Below are 11919 nucleotides of genomic sequence, written 5' to 3'. Positions count from 1 at the left end.
CCCCACTTGACAGCCCGCTCAGCCTCCCGCTTCTTCTCATTTCTGCTCTTCTTCGTAGCGGCTTTCTGCAACTCCTTTTCCTCATCTTCCTCCTCATTATTAGTTTCTAAGAGATCCGGACTCCGAACCTCCAATGCTCCGATTGCTCTCTCATGAACACGGCGTTTTAAAGGGGATAATCTGAGATTATAGTCTTGTCCCCAATAAAATGCAGGTGGTCTACTTATTTTACCAGCGCTGTGAAGTATGGCAGAGTGAGAGGGGACGAGAAGCAGCCACCGGCAGAGTCTAGTTGATACAAGACCATGAGCCATTGGAATCTTTGTTACATGATTTGGTAAGTGATCCCCGGGCAAACTAGATATAAAATTGAAGAATCCTTTTATATATTTATATATATATATATACTTTTCAATTTTCATCCTCAAATTTTGGTGGGATTTAGTTGGAATTTTCTTTAAAGCTTTTAAAGAAGATTTGGTAAATATCTTTATTTAAAAAAAAAATTGTGGTGTTTGTATTTAACTAATATTTGTATTTCAACTGCCGAAAATCAAGAGCGGGAGGATGTCGCGTTTGCTCTGCAACTTTCTGCCGAGCTAGGGCAACCGTGCCCTAGCGGGTTTTTGCTCTCTGTGCGCGCGTAAGGGGAAGGTTATGTGTTTGTTTGGGGTAGGGTTTTTGGTTTCGACGGCAACAGCACTGTGTGCTATTTTTTTGGACGTCGTTCTGCAGTTTTTGCCAGTGTCCGTCGAGGGTTTGGAGGTATTCCCGTGCGGGGGACTGTTCAAGGCAGGGCGTGGCTATGGCTGCGGGTGGACATTCTAGTGTTGGAGCTGATTTAGGCATGCATGATGCGAGCGGCTTGAATCCGCCGGAAATTGAGATGAGGGTTTTTGATAACGCCCTTTTCTCTCAGGGTACAGGGGCTAAGGCAACGAGCTCGATTAGGGGTTCGCGGATCATGAAGATTAATGGCTGCTTGGAGCGTTGTAATGAGAGGCCCAAACTGGTAATACCATTCGAAATGATTGCCGAAGATGTTGAATACTACTCTAAGCACTCGTTGTACTGCAAATTTTTGGGATTACGAGTCTCTCTCCAATTTTTGGAAAATTGGGCTCGGAGAGTTTGGGAACCTGAGGGTGAAATGGAGGTAACGTTGCTAGCAAACAACTTTTTCATGGTTACATTTATTTGCCTGGCAGATCGCAATAGGGTTTTTGAGGGGGGGCCCTACTTTTACAACCAGGTTGGGCTTTTCGTCAAGCCATGGCATGTAGGATTTAATCCTTCTGAAGAGCTTCCGAATCAGGTTCTGGTGTGGGTTCGATTACCCAGATTTCCTATAGAATGTTGCCGCGAGGATGTTCTTCAAATGCTTGCAATGAAGCTCGGAAAGCCAGTGGGACCTTCAACACAAACCTTGGGTAAGAAAGTTATGACTTTTGCCCGAATGTGTGTGGAACTTGACTTGAGTAGGCCATTGCCAGATGCGGTGGAAATGTGTGTAGGATCACATTCTTGGGTGCAACAATTGGATTATGAGACCCTCCCATTCCGTTGTCGCCTTTGTCATGAATATGGCCACTTGGTGCGTAGATGCCCAAAGGCCAGGTCAGCGGAAAAGCAACCCCTGCCTCCGCCTCGCAGCAGTCCTGGTGATGTTAAAGGCATGAAGCCTGTTGGTGGTGAAGGCATGGATGCTGAGGGCTTTGTTCAGGTCAAAGCTCGAAGTAGAAACAGAGGTCAGAAGAGGACTCTATTGGAAAGACATGATGAGGATACTTTTAATAGATTTGAAGTCTTGGATGCATTGGATCAGCAAGAAATTAATCCTGGATTCATCAGTACAGATCAATTTGTGGCAGATTCTAGAGATGAGGATACTCCCTCCATTCCTATCCCTGCTTCTCATACGGATTCAACCATGCCTATGGTCACAGATGGACAGTCAGGAGCTCAAGCGATAGTAGGGACAAATGTTGATATGCGGCAGGGAGAAGAGAGTGCTGCTATTCAAACACGATCTGCGGTTTCAGATTCAGAAAAAAGGGGTAAATCTTCTCCGCAGCTGGGCATTCTTCAAAAAGATGGTAAGAAGGGGGTTTCTGAGAAAAGTGTTAAATTGGGACGCAAGAAGGATTTGGAGAAGATTAAGTTGATTGGGGAGACTTTGGTGGAGTCAGGTTCTATTAAGACCTTGGATTCCCACTTTTTAACTCCCCCGAAATGATCATTATTTCTTGGAATGTTAGGGGCTTGAACAGTGGCCCTAGACAAAAAGCTATTCGGGAATTAGTTAGAAATCACTCCCCTGATGTGCTTTTTCTTCAAGAGACTAAGGTTTCTGTGGAATGTATGATGAGTATAGCACCTAAATTGTGGAGGAATGGTCAATGTCAGTGCATTGGAGCTCATGGATCTTCTGGGGGTGTAGCATGTCTATGGAACCCACGAAAGATCCAACCAGTGTCATGGATCTCCTTTAAATCCTCCTTATCCATGGTCTCTCTGTGCCTTGAATTGGGAGAATCAGTCCTTTTCTCCAATGTCTATGCTCCTACTGAGTTCCAAGGTAAAGTTCTTGTTTGGAATAATGTTCATTTGGTTCGTAACTTATTTCCTTACTTGCCATGGATTATTGCTGGAGACTTTAATGCTATTCTTGATTTAACTGAAAAACGAGGGGGTAATGCAAGACTTGAACCCTCTTCTCTCTTGTTTCGGGATAATGTCTCGGCACTTAATCTTGTGGATATCAAGCCTAGCAATGGTCAATTCACTTGGAACAATAGAAGAGTGGGGGACAGGTGCATTGTTGAATGTCTAGATCGCTTCATGGTATCCTGTTTTTGGGTGGGTGGATTGTGGTCTTCCAGCTCAGAGATATTAGATTGGAGAGGATCGGATCATTGGCCCATAAAACTTGTCATTTCTTCTGCCCGGTCGCCTCAGAAGCCACCTTTCAAGTTCCAGCTCATGTGGCTCCGAGACCCAGACCTATATGGATGTGTTGCTGAGTGGTGGAAGGAGGGTAGGCCTGCTTTTGGTACAGCAATGTATATTTTTGCTAAGCTCCTCCAATTTGTTAAGTATCAGCTCAAACGGTGGAACCGGCAATGCTTCAGAAACATTTACCAGGCGAAAACAAAGGCTCAAGCGGAATTGAATGATATTACCAGATTGATCAGGGAGGATGGGGTGTCTGAGTATTTGTTACGGGAGGAAGCCAGGGCTTTAAAAACTTTGGAGGAATGGGAGCAGAGAGAGGAAATCTTTTGGAAACAAAAAGCTCGGATTGAGTGGCTTCAAGAGGGTGATAGGAATACTGCTTTCTTCTTCAATTCGGTGAGGGCCAAACAACATGGTAATTCTCTTTCATCATTGGTGACCGACAGAGGGGAGGTCCTATCTTCTGCCCAGGATATCTCAAATGAAGTTGTTCAGTTTTTTGCCTCTTTATTTAGGGAGGAATCGCAGGGAGATTTGGCTGCTGAAGCTCAGGTCCTCTCTTGTATCCCCTCTTTGGTTTCAATGGAAATGAAAGAGCATCTTATGAGCCCTATATCTTTGGAGGAGTTAGAGAAGATTGTCTTCCAGATGAAAAAAGGAAAGGCTCCTGGTCCTGATGGCTTTCCGAGTGAGTTCTTCCAGGAATTTTGGGACATTATCAAATTAGACTTATTGGCTGTTGTTCAAGAATCCCAGAATAATAAGCAAATGCTTCGGGCCTTGAACTCTACCTTCCTTGCTCTCATTCCTAAGGGGGAGGGGGTTGATCGGCTAAGTCAATTCTGCCCTATTTCTCTATGCAATGTAACTTATAAAATTATTTCTAAGTTGATTGCCGAAAGGTTGAAGAAATGGCTTCCGCTGCTTATTTATGAGGAACAAAGTGGTTTTGTGGAGGGTCGTCAGATTTTGGATGGGGTGACTGTGGCTACTGAGACTATCCACTCCATGGCTAACTCCAAAGATAAGGCTATGTTCATCAAGTTGGACATGGCCAAAGCTTATGACAGAGTTCGTTGGTCCTTCCTCCAGAGGGTTTTGGGAGCCTTTGGTTTTGAGGAGGAATGGATTCGCTGGGTTATGTGCTGTGTGAACTCAACTTCTTTTTCAGTCTTGATCAATGGGGAGCATTCTAATCTCTTTGGGGCCTCGAGAGGCTTGCGGCAAGGTGATCCCCTCTCTCCTTACCTGTTTCTTCTTTTGGTGGAGGGTTTGGGCCGGTTGATAAAAAAGAATGTTGAAGGGGGCCTCATTCAGGGTTGGCAATGGGGAGGGGGTCTTCCTGTTCAATCTCACCTACAGTTTGTGGACGATACAGCTTTGATGGGCATGGCTACCATTAGGGAGGCGGCTCACATGCGCAAGGTGTTGGATGTTTATCTTGCAGCTTCGGGTCAGGCTATTAATGAAGGAAAGTCGTCCATTTTTTTCTTTAACACTCCACCTCCCATTCAACGGAGAGTTGCTCATATTCTCAGATTCCAAATTGGGAGTCTTCCGTTGCTATACCTTGGGATCCCTATATCAAAGGGTAGGCAGTCTAGGGACTCGTGGCAGAGTATTCTGGATAAGTTCCGCGTTAAAGTCACGCATTGGACCCATCGTTGGCTCTCCTTTGCTGGACGGGTCCAGTTGCTTCAAAGTGTGGTGCAGGCTCTTCCTCTCTACAGGTGTATGATTCAGGTGGCACCAATGAGCTTTGTTAAGAGTCTTGATTCCTTAGCCAGACAGTTTTTATGGGCCGGTAATCTTTCTTCAACGAAGTGGAGTCTTATTAAATGGGAGGTGGTTTGTAGTCCAAAACAGGTTGGTGGTCTGGGATTAAGGCAATCAGTGCTCTCTGGTACTGCTCTGGCAGCTAAATTGTACTGGCGATGGTGTGTGGAACAGGATCGGTTGTGGGCCAGAATCTTGTCTCATAAGTACTTTTTTGGGATCCCCCAGAAAGATATCCCGCGGCTTAGCTTGACTGGGAAAGGTTCGGGGATCTGGACTACTCTCAAAAAAGGGGTTGCTCTCATTAAGAGAGGCTTATTCTGGATTTGCAAGAATGGGACTGAGGCTCATTTCTGGCATGACTCTTGGGATGGCTTCCCTCCCATAGTTGTCCAATATCCTCATTTGAGTATATTGGCCCAGAGGTTTTGTGAAGCTGGTTGGACTAGGGTGTGTGATTTTAAGTCCTTTTCCTTTCAGGGGCATTTGGTGGAAGCAAGATGGAAGAACCCAGAGGATTGACCTATTGTTGATATGGAAGTTGAGTGCGCTGAACTTAATTACATCCTCTCCTATCATAGTTGTAGCGCCCTCATGGATAGTGATGTGTTGGCCTGGTCCCCTAATCCCAAGGGTGTTTACACAATTTCTTCGGGGTATCAAGAGTTGCTCTCCCAGCAAGCTGAGGGTGGAGAGGTTCATTGGTGGAAGAAAGTATGGAATAAATTCTCTTGGCCAAAGTGTAATTGCTTTACTTGGACTTTGGTCTGGAATAGATGCTTGACTTGGGACAATATTCGGAAGAGGGGCTTTTCTGGACCTTCAAGGTGTGCTCTATGTTGTAAGGGGGAGGAAGACTCTCTGCACTTGTTCTTCCACTGCTCCTTCTCCCTTCAACTATGGCATTTTTGGTGGGATGTCTGGAAATGCTCGTGCATTCATGCTTCCTCCCTAGATGAATTTTGGTCAAGATTGGGAAGGCCTCCCTCCTCGGCTCCCTTCTTGCAGGATGTTTGGTATGCTGGTCCTATTTTCCTGCTTTGGCAAGTTTGGTTGGAAAGGAATCGCCGAATCTTTCGAGGTGAAGCATTGGGGATTCAACAGGTTTGGATTAGAATTATGGGCATGATCCAGGAATCAGTTAAAGCGAAGAGTGAGATTGAGCTGCCACTAGAGAAAGGGGATGCTGAAATTGTTGATAGATTGGGCATACAAGGGATAACTTCGAGCTCGGCTTGTGTCAGGCGAGGTAGACATGTGAAGCAAAAAGTTCAAAGGATGGGGAGCTGGCAGCCCCCTCCTGCTGGTTTTTTGAAAATTAATACGGATGGCTCTTCCAGGGGTAATCTTGGCTCGGCTGGGATTGGTGGGATTGGTAGGGATTCTTCTGGATCTGTGGTTTTCATTTTTTTGGCTAATAAAGGTAGGCAGACTGTTAATAGGATGGAAGGTTTGGCTATCCTTTATGCTCTGGAGCGGGCTCATGCTCTTGGGTGGCGGAAGGTGATTTGTGAGGCTGACTCTCAGGTCCTGGTCAATATGCTCCTTGAGAGGAAAATTGTGGATGTTAGCTGGCAGTTGTCTATGATTGTGCAACAGATATTACAAGTCAGCTCTTTAATGGATTCAGTGTCTTATGCTCATATTCCAAGAGAGTGGAATAGAGCGGCTGATTGTCTGGCAAAATGGGCATCTATAGATATGGATGGCCGAAAGATTGATGAGTGGGAGCAAATGCCCTACGATTTATATCAGGACCTGGAGAGGATTCTTGCTGATGATGGTAGTGGCATTGGGGAATGAGGGTTTTGCTCTTGTTTGTTCTGTGGTCTCTGGTAGTTCCTGGGGCTTTCGCCCTTTGCTGATTTGTACTCAGATGTTTTGATTTTCAATAAAGTTTTTACCCCTTTTATTCAAAAAAAAAAAAAAAAAAAAAATTGTATTTCAACGAGATGTAATGGTTATGTTGTTACAAGATATGTTTTGGGTAATATATTTGAGGGTAGGCAAAAGTTGGAAGAAACAAATATTCTTTTTATTAGGGCTAATTATTTAGAATACAGTTGATTAGATTTTGAAATGTGCAAATAAATTTAAATATGAACGAATGTAACTTGTAATTTAAACGGACAAGTTATGCAAAATGTTTTTGCAATGTATGAAGACACTTAACTTAAGATATTGATTACATTGAGTAGATTTGTTGCTAGTTGCTGAGACATCTTATATACAACTGTCGCAATTCATGAAAGACACAAAATTTTGTTATTTACTTCAAGGAAATGTAGTTTTGTTCATCAATTGGCCTATCCCTCAAAATCTTTATGTCTTTTTTCAAAGCAAGGTGTCGAACAAATGCTTGACAGTAGTCGAAAATAAGTTTATTGTTGGGAAAACTTTTTGTGCTATATTCATCAAAAAAAAAATTAATTTTGAGTTATATAATGTTAGAAGATATAATTTGCAAAATGTATTTAACAATGTATGAACACAATTATCTTAAGAGGTTTGTTGTATTGAATTAATTCATTGTTAGCTTAATATTGTGAGTTGACACTGTAATTTGTTCTTTATCGCCTGGATTGTTGGTGGTTGGTTTTTTAAGGGCATTAAGGGTCCAACAAAAGGTTTCAAATATAGATTTTTCAAGCTCACATTTCCATATTGACTACTTTCTTCTTAGTTGTCACTAGATGCTCCTATTCCTAATGTTAGGGTTAGAGTCAGGATTATGATCATATTTAGGATTGTAGATAGAACCATAACCTTAATTACATCCTAACCCTAATATAACACATATTAACTCTAACCATAATACTAACCCTATCCCCAATACTAATTGAATCCTAACTCGAACACTACCTCTAACTTTAACTTAAAACTTAGGAACATCGACTACAATCCTAATTGAACCTAATGTTAACCCTAATCCTAATTCAACTATAACCCTAACCCCAAGCTTTATCCTAAAATGGTAATCATGTACACTAACTCTAACCCTAATTGAGCCCTAATACTAACCCTAACCTAAGCTTTATTTTGGAATGGAAACTTTATTCAAACCAACCCTTAACCTTAAGCTTTACCCCAACCCTAACTATAATAAAAAGATGATACATATTATTTAATTTTGGTATATTTTGTTTAATATTTACATCAGATTAAGGATATTAATTCAATTCATAAAAGATGGTAAATTACATATTGCAATTAAAAAAAATTATACATTTTCTAATCATTCTTTATTGCAAAATAATTTTTAAATCATTTAAATTTTTTATATTTTTTAATTTTTCAATGATTCTTTTAATTTATATTTGTAAATATAACATGTTTTCTAAAACTATAGTAAATAATATATCAGATTTTGTTACAATAGAATTAAAACTATTATTAATATTTTTTTTAACTAAATTTTGAAATAACACTAACTCTAAACCTAATGAGCCCTAATGCTAACCTTAACCTAAGCTTCATCTTAGAATGGAAACCTTGTTTTAACCAACACCTAATGCTAACATTAAGCTAACATTTTTTTTGGAAAAAGGGGTAAAAAATTATTCAATTTAAATGTAGAAGTACACCAAAAAAGGTCTCAGAACCAAAAAAGATAGAAAACAACCATTAGAAGAAGTTCCAAATGGAACAACCCAAAAGGAACCATTATATGTTCCTATCCTCCATGATTAACTTCTCTAAAGTCTCATAATAATTTGGGGGTAATACCCCCCAGTCTCCAACATCCCATCCTGCTAAGTTCCCCAAAGCCCACTTAGCCAAGCAATTTGTCACTCTATTCCACTCCCTAGAAATATGACAAAAATAACTATATTCCAAAGAGCATATAAGGTTCAAGATCTACTTAGCCATTAATGCTAAATGCCCATTAGTTCCATCTAGCATTTGTTCATTCAACATATCCACCACAATTGGTGAATCAAATTCACTAAAAATCTTCTTCCAACCAAGTGAACACCCTCTCTCAACTCCATGCAGAATAGCTAGAGCCTCCATTAGATTATCAGAGCATTGTCCTTTATAAATAGAGAAAAGGAACACATCACCATCATCACTATCTGGTGCAGTCACCGATTAGGAGGGACCTCAAAGAGATCAGTTCGGACCGGTCAGCAAGAGTAAACACAACAAAAACATAAGGATATGATGGAGGTAATGCAGAACAAAATGAATTATATCATGAAAACTGATTACAATCAACCGGTAACATCCAGGTTATAGAAACTGGCTCACTGGCCTACTTAAACATGCTCAATTACAGAACAAGTCACAATGGGGACCTCAAATCTTAAGATTTAGCTTCTATGTTATGTCTACCACCTTTGATCTGCATTATAATGCTTAATTACAATGATTTATACGATCCAAGGGATCCGGTCGGCCCAAAAAGGGATCAAATGCTGAAGAACAAGACCTAACGTGTAAATACAAAAAGGTCAGCCTCCACCAAATAAATTCCTTTGGAAAATCCAAAGGATGAAGTGTAGATCAAAGGGAAGGTTGGCCACATGTCAAGGAACATCAGAATCAATGCTCAGGGATCCGCAAGCTATGGAAGGGATCTGGTAGATCACTAATGCAAATAGGTCTAGGCAATCGGTACCAGAAAATTGTCTTTGAAACCGATAGCAATAACTTGCTGAAAAATTATCCAAATGCTCTGTACTTTGGGAATAAGGTAGATGATCAAGTCCTCAAGCAAAATCCAACTCCTCAAGATCCAGTGAGTCAATGCCAGAAAATGCATAATGAAATGCTGAAACTGCAAATCAAAAAGGAAATATTTTTGGTTGATGCAAGATTGCCAAGAATTGGGGATGCTCCTGCATCACTATCATTACCAATGCCACCAATTCTCGCATTCCCAGGATTCCCACAAGAGGAACTATCAATATCAACCTTCAATACTCCCATAGGGAGAGGGAGCCATCTCCCTTCTTGATGAATTTTTTGTTTAGCTTGTCAAGGCCTCCTACCAATAATGAAGCCTTGAATTATCATCTCCCAAATTTAAATTCCTTGCAACAGCTAAATCACTGGGATCCATCACCATAAACTGGTCGCATTTTATAAAAATAATCTCTTAAAGCTTGACAAATGGACCTCCGCTAGTTTGGAATCCTATAACATCTTGTGAAACCTCTCCAACCAAAAATTCCAAAAAATGAAAGTAGAACCAATAACCCAAGCAACTCGAAGAAAAGATGTCTTAGCTAGAGGTCTACCCAAACTTTCCCAAAATTCAACTAAAGAAGTGGCATGAAAACAAGAATGACATCGTTCCTCCCACCATCGATGTCAAATCTCTCTAGAAATTTGACATTGAAAGAAGAGATGTGAAGTGCATTATTCAATATTATAACAAAGAACACAAATAAAAGGACCTTGGAAACCCCTCTTACACCAATTTTCCCAAGTGAAGTACTTATTTTGGGTCACCAGCCATAAGAAAAAAATACATTTGGCCAAGAGAATTTATTCCACACTTGCTTACACCAAGGAACACTAAATTGTCTATGTAGTTGTTTATCTAACTCCAAATAACCTGATGCAACAAAAATTTTTACCTTCGGATCTAGACTCTAGGCCAAAGCATCCCTCCCTTCAAGGGAGCTACATATCCTACCCGCCAAGATCCTAGCAAGTTCTTGATGATCTTCCACTGTACCACCCAAAGGCCACTCATGAGGATCTTTTCAACAAGCTACCTCCAACTAACCCATAATCTTAATAGTTTTAAAATTCTTCATCTTATTCCAACCGACTTTAGACAACATTAAGCTAACCTTAATCCCAACCCTGTAATAACCCACCAAAATTGATTCAACGAAAATTGAGTATTATTTTTTTTTCATTATGTTTTATTCAATTGCATACTCTGGGCATCCATCCAATTAGGATTAGGCATTCATCCATTCGGGATGAGCTTCTAACCATACGGGTTAGGCAATTGTCCATACGGGACGTAAAATTCCATCTATCCAATACGGGATAGGCATCTACCCATACGGGGTAGGCATCCATCCAAACGGGATAGGAGATGCTCTGGCCAGAGACTTAGACTCATCGGGACCATTCGAGTCCTGAGCCACTCACTAAGTACTACACTCTTCTAACAAGAATGCACCGAGGTCGTCGTCCTTAGGAGTAATTAAAAATAATACAAGCTTGAATTCCGCCTCGGAATTTGGCTTAAAGCCTCGGGAAGTCAAGCGAATCCATACGGGATTCCTTCCGAGTATGCATTGAATTAAATTTGATTATCTTATTTTTCAATTAGGATTCTTACTCAACCAAGCCTAGACCCCACCCACGAACGCCTGAGTACGAGGGACAACTCCATCCCAAGACTGCCTACATACCCGCTTCGGCACGGGATCAAGGCGTAAAATATGTAGTTCTATTTTCTAATCTATGGTTTGATGTAAACTGATTTGTGGGTATGCAACCCTTTCTAGGGTCAGTGTCCCAGACAGTTTCTCTGCGGTTGCTACCCACGATGGTAGCACTTAAGCGAAGGCTCAAGATGGCCTATTACTTTTGGCCTAAAAAAAGAAAATAACTAGATCCTAATACTTATCATGAACGTCACCCAATTGCAAAACGCCAGTATCCCTTCAAAAAAAAAGAAATCAATTTCATGAGAGCTTTTGACTTGACCATCCCTAAGAGGGGTTTACTATGGTTTATCTCAACGGATGTGAAAATCATTTAAAAGTTATCTTATTAAATTATCGATCCAAGGGGGATTGCCCGCCCCTCGGATTTTAACTTCCAAATGTCCCTTATTACTCCCCGACGATTTATAGGGACGATGCCACAGACGTCGTTAATGTAGCTTTATTAGGCGTTAAGTGCAGTAGTTCAACACGACGACATTACCCGTAAGCGTGACCCAGAGGCACCATATATACCGAACGCTGCTAGTTTTGGTTTTCCAACTTCCTTGTTTAGTTTTCTAACTACGAATAACAAAAATGAAAATGTAAATAATTGAAGTAACTACTTGAAGTGTAATTTGCATAATAATGACCATCACGAAACTTGCATAATAGTAATTGCATGGAAGATGTAATTATTCCACAAAAATTCGCATGTTATGAACCATCAATGAAAGCAATTAATCTATGAGAAACTTACATGATGTAAGAAGACTTAACGAGTCCAAAA

This window comes from Cryptomeria japonica, chromosome 10 (genome assembly GCF_030272615.1).
Source record: "Cryptomeria japonica chromosome 10, Sugi_1.0, whole genome shotgun sequence".
Lineage (NCBI taxonomy): Eukaryota > Viridiplantae > Streptophyta > Pinopsida > Cupressales > Cupressaceae > Cryptomeria > Cryptomeria japonica.
This window is presented reverse-complemented; position numbering follows the sequence as displayed.